We start from the raw sequence: 6,000 nt of genomic DNA, 5'->3' as shown, positions 1-6,000 counted from the left end.
TGCGTGACAGAAGTATGCGAAGCGGAACGGAATTGGCGCGTTGTTGTGTTGCTGTTTCTATTTTCTTCATTAAATGAAGAAATTTTCTGGTCGTCAAGCTGTTTTTCTTCGTTCGATTCCTCTAATGAACTTGGATCTATATTTGCCAGCCATTCTGACTCTTCGTCGTCGGAAATATGATTCAAATTGTCCGCCATTTGTTTTTTTTTCGTAACTACAATCCAATTCTTCGCTTGCGCGATGCGAGAAAACCTGTGTAACCGGTACTCTACAATAGACGACTACAAATACAGCGTGATATTTGTACTCGTCTATGGCGTTATTTGTACTCGTCTAGGTGTAGTTGGATAATGAATGGTATGAGTTACCACATTAAAGGAAATTTTTTTTGAGACGAAATCTCTCCGAATGAAGCAAGATAAAATTAGGTGAAAATTTCCTTTAATCAACTGAACTAATTTCTCTAACTGATGCGCATACGTGACTGAAGTCCAATTTGTCAACTCGGCTGTATTTATTTGTTTTGTACCATAAACCCAACGAAGTTCGGAATGGACGAAGTCACTGTTATGCTGTGTCACTGCACGGCTATCATGATCTCTGTGATCAAACATAAACTGAAAAGTGATCAGATCAGGATTGGATCTCAAAATGATGGCCAAAAGAGAGTGAAAGTGTCCTTTTCCATCATATTGGAGTTGTAATTGTTGTTTTTACGGCTTCATGGTTTCGGCTCGTTGTCGGGAAAACTATTAGTCGATATGTACGGGATCGTCCATACGTGGATCAGGACTCTGGCTCTGTCAAACTCTGCTATGAATCTTGTTCATGCAGTTTCAAGGTTGCCAATCTTTCGCAAAGGTTCGTTGAGAATAAACCACAGATTTTCGGGGTCTTTTAGCCTTGATAATTGATATTAGAGCATCTTAACGAGGGAGTTTTTTAATAAACTTATCCATTGTTTAATTTTCACATGTTGCACATGAGTAGAGTACAGTCAAACCTGTATTTAATGGTCACCAACAGGGAACCTTGATAAATAGGGTGTTATGAAGAAACGATATAAACCGTCATTTTATGCCATGATTGACCACTTAATTTCGCTCGACAATTCTACCAACACTGATTTCGGTAAATAAATATGGATGAAATTTTTTACGTGAAAGATTATTCTTAGATTTATTTGACTGGTCCCTCTTAAGTGACCGTTCATTACAGGCGGAAGACAATAAAAACAGGCAGACCATTGGGACTCAGGAAAGGGTGAACACGACCGCTTAGCCGTAGAGGTGCCCGTTTCCATCACATGGTTCGTATTGCCGAATAAAACAAACTGATTACAATTGAGGACAGTTGCAAACACGAAGGTTGATGATACTGGTATGCATCTGTCACTTGGTGGGTATGAATTTGCGGGCATCGACGCCGCATCGCAACGTCCAACACTCATCGTTAAAGTTCCACTACTTTACTTTTTATCACAACGCATCCCCTTTCTTTTAAATCTTGATTTGTTTTCTTTTTCGTCTTGGAATTCGTCTAAGCTTTACAACCCGTGCAATAACCTTTCTCGTTAGTCTTCGAGGAAGCAGGTTGTGTTACACCGTTATCACTGTTCATCTTCCCTGCTGAGTTTTGTTTCGAAGAGGGTGGCTGTGTATTCGTACGCCCTTTCTTTGGACAGTCTGTGGAGGGCTGTTTCTTGACCCGAATCGGTATGAGTGGTAGAAAGCTAAGTTCTTTCCCCGTGTCCCCCAAACCTGTGTGTAACGCCAGCGAACATCGCAGTCTAGAAATCATAAAACGCATGTCTCGTAAGTCAGGCATCATGGGTGCTCTGGCGCCTGTTACATTCACAGTAGTCCGGATAGAAACGCGAGTGCTCGGTAACGATTTACTAAAACTCTCTGGATAATAATCGAAACAACTGCTATCAGCCCCACGTGGAGGAAAAGTGGCTCTGGAGGAAGCAGCGAGCCTCGCAGCCTTTTGGCACTCTTTATTAATGGCGTGTTGGTACTCTTGATACACAGGATGCCGGGAGTTTCCAAAGTATGCTTTAATTACTGGTCTTCCTTTACGGTCCACACCATGAACCAATGTTAGAAGCTGGTGATTACCTTCTTCTGTGTCTTTCTGTCGCCACATCTTGGAAACCAATGGACCAGGAGGAGTAACTTGCAGCAACACTAAGGAAATTCGTTGATAGATGGACTGAGTCTTAGTTATACAGACCGCTTGAGAACTTGAGGTTTAACAAATGCGTTATTTCCTCGCAATTGAGAATTCTGCTAACACCACTCGCTTTGAGAAAAACAATGTCCCTCTGATGTTCAGAGCAAAATCATTTGAAAGCACTTTCCATTGACCAGAGTTGTTACTGAGGGTTTTTAGAAAATGGCTGCTAATTACAGTTCTTTGATGAAATAAAAGCCTCCAGGATTAGTTGGCGCTAATTCCTGTCTAATCTGCTGAGACACGTAATCTTTTGCGTAGAATTAGAGCAAAAATAACTTGAAGTTCACTTTCCATCAGGTCTCTTGAAATACACAACGTATAAGATGAGACAATTTTAATCGAAAAAGATCGTAAAATGGTCGATGAATACTGATTTAACTTGGGTAGTCATTGTCAAGTTTATTACTTTTAAAGGCGTGCGGAACTTTTCATCTCGAAAAGCCTTCTTTTGTTCTCTTAAACAGATCAATTATTTGTCCTTTGTGGCTGATAATGACAGGCAGAAACTTCAATAAAATGGAACGGCGAAGCCCAACATTATTGGTTTTGTTAGACTGTGAACTTTAATTATTTAAAATGGATAAAGATGCAACACAACACATTTCATCTATGAGTGGGTTGAGAAAGAATTGAAGATAAAAAATGTTACAATTGAAAAAGAAAATTCGCAGGAAATCTAAAAGAAAAAAATAGATGTTTCTTTCTAAATTACCGAATAGCCCAATGGAAAACATTTCAATTTTTTCGTGAACTGATCTGCTGAACGTTCCTAACGTGTGCTAGAACAGGATTAGGACTAGCTGAAATCTAACTAACAGTTTGCTTCGCCATGTTAACCATAGCCCGCCACAACTTAATGTTTCACCTGCTCCTGATGAATTGTTCTTTTGATTTACTCTAGGAAGGGGAGGGCGAAGTTAAGTGTTTTAGGGCCCATTATCAGTGCTAATCCACCGCACGTAGCCCCTCCCCCCATCCTTTGGTATTTTGTCAGGTTTTCACCAGAGATCACCGCGATACCCATTTATGACATCGTTAAGGTAAACGCTCTTGTCCGAGAACCCGCCACAGTGACTCGCCAGGGCTCGAGTCCCGAGCGTTCAACACACTAGTCATCTCCGATTTATCAAAACAACTTGAATGATATAATTTGAAGAAAAAGAGGAGTCGCAGAGAATCTTGTCGAGTAACCTATCTCTGATACGATATTGAGCATATGTCGACATTATTGTTTTTAATTACTTGTGGACGTACACGTTAAATCTCCCATGTGAAATGGAAGGTCAACAGAGGGTAGTAGTTAGGGGACATGTGTAATGACGATCATGCTCTCTTTGCAATATGCCAGCCGATATTGATGTCCCACCCGTCCCATCTGAATCGTGTCTTTGCCGCCTCATTGCTTGCTTACAGATCGTGGTTCATTGTCATTGATTTCACTCTTTTTTGCTAACGGCTTTTGTCTATTGCTTAAGAACTACTTTAAGTCTCATATCTTATTGATCAGTCTTTATAGGTTTATAACCACTTGTTACATTAAAAAGATATGTATATCTATGAACCCATATATTTCTCATGCAGCCATTATTTTGGTAATTGATCAAGGCCTCCATGAAAAATCAATTTAAAAAAATGTCTTAATGCATGACGTCTGACAAGAAAAATGTTTACTTAAAGAGTTGTTTCACTTCTAGAGCTCTAATGTCCAAGCGTCTAAAATTCCTTTGATACCAAGTTGAATACACCCTGTACACTGTTTTGTATATTGTTTGAATACAATGCACGTCATTGTAAGATAAAGAACTGACCGATAAATCTCATGTTTACTAGAGAAAGAAATTAACTCTGAGGCCGGACGGGAGGAGCTGAAAACTTTAAAGTTAGTTTGTGGTCAAAATGTTCGACTTGTCTCTTCTTCGATATGTTCCGTCGTTTCGTTTTCTCGTCATGTTACTGAGTTCCGCCGTAGTCATTCTTCTCGTTGTTCTTTCGTTTCGTTACGTCACTACCTCGCTTCGTCGTTCGACTCTTCGTTTCCTTTCGTCGTTCACGATTTCGCCGTAGTTGACTACGCAGGATTGGAAATGAGAAAGTTTCAATTCGCTGTTGAATACCTAACTTGGTTATCCAGTTTTTCCCGTCGTTTCGAGAAAAAAAAAAAAAAAAAAAAAAAAAAAAACCAATGATTCTCGGTCAATGGAGTTTGAATGCTTTAGGAAGAATATGACGGTGTGCGAATGATAATCCGTAAAGCAATATCTAAGTTCATTTCTACGTAAGAATGAAATGATGTATAACACTCAGATGATGCATCAGTTTTTACGTGCTCACGCTACTCGCTGAAGGTTGATTAATGATTGTAGTCGAAATAATCTTCTGAGATTCAAGTAATGTCAACACTGGTTTTGACAAGAAACTTAAAGAGCATTTTAACACCTTTAGGAACTTTTGTTTATTCGATAATAGAAAGAAGTTATCTGATTCCTATAATTTTTTGGCGACCTGTAGGTGAATCTAACTTCGACTGTTACAGGATGGTGATACACAAGAACGTCAGTGATACATTCGGCTGCTTCTCGTGTGCCCCTTTTCTGTTTTTACCAAAATTTGACGTAATCTGTTATCTATTACGGAACAAACGCCAGGCAGCATGGAACCTATTTGTTACAGAATTGCATCATTGAATACAATCTCGCATTCTGATTGGTTAACGAAGCGAGGTATTTAGTTTTGAATTGCGAGTTGAAAACGAGGCCAAGTGAAATTGTTTCGCATCTACGTATGCATAGCAACTATCGTCAAATCGTTACAAAGTTTGGTTTCTGAGTCAAATTAAAATGTTTTCAAAACCATTGTCACCTTTTAAAGAACCAGAAATAAAAACGCGTTTCTCAAAGTGAGCCTAAGGTCCTTCCTTGTTTTGAACTGAACTATAAATTCTTGGAGAGGCATGAAAAACCTCTTTCGCTCGCGACAACGTGAAAGCGAGAAAATCCTGTGAACACGGCCCAGAAAAAACAATCTTCGAGCTAACAGGTCCCGCCAACCCGGGTTCAATATCTAACTACAGCCATAATCTTTTAGAAAAACAACGAAGGATGTCAAGCAAGTTGGCTGGGTTTTCAGTCGTGCTACTACGACTGTCACAGCTGCCAACGCCAGCGGCGGTCCACGCACTGAAGCTTTGCGAAAAATTAATGTCAACAGCCTTGTACTTCCATCAGTAGTCGGCAATAATAAAGGTAGTGATGGTCTAACAGCAAGAGTTCTAGGCATGTTCACCAATGCATCGTTTGACTAATGGTCGTGGGTCGTGGGTCGTGGGTCGTGGGTCGTGGGTCATGGGTACAAGTCGTGGGTCGTGGGTGTGGGTGTGGGTGCGGGTAAAAGTCGTGGGTGTGGTTAATACTAAATAATAAAAATAACCATTTAAAATATTAAATATAATAATACATAAATGTTATACCACCCTGTCATTCATTAATTTAACTGTTCTTTCTTCTAGTTATGTTTCTTGTAGTTACTATATGCTAATGAGGCAAAATATTGACCCACTGTGGTATGAACTCTGGTAAGCGACCACCTCCCGTAAGCAACAGGAGAAAGAAACGAACAAGGAAAAAAAAACCCAACTTTTTTGGCAGAAAAAGGGAAAAACTGATCCAAAACACAGCCAAAACCGCAAAACAGAAAATCCCAAAGCCTCCCTCCTTACGGGAGGTTTGACTGTATTTCCCAGAAATGTGTTTATTTTGCAGCTGT

The sequence above is a fragment of the Stylophora pistillata genome, chromosome 8 (assembly GCF_964205215.1).
Source record: "Stylophora pistillata chromosome 8, jaStyPist1.2, whole genome shotgun sequence".
Taxonomy (NCBI): Eukaryota; Metazoa; Cnidaria; class Anthozoa; order Scleractinia; family Pocilloporidae; genus Stylophora; species Stylophora pistillata.
This window is presented reverse-complemented; position numbering follows the sequence as displayed.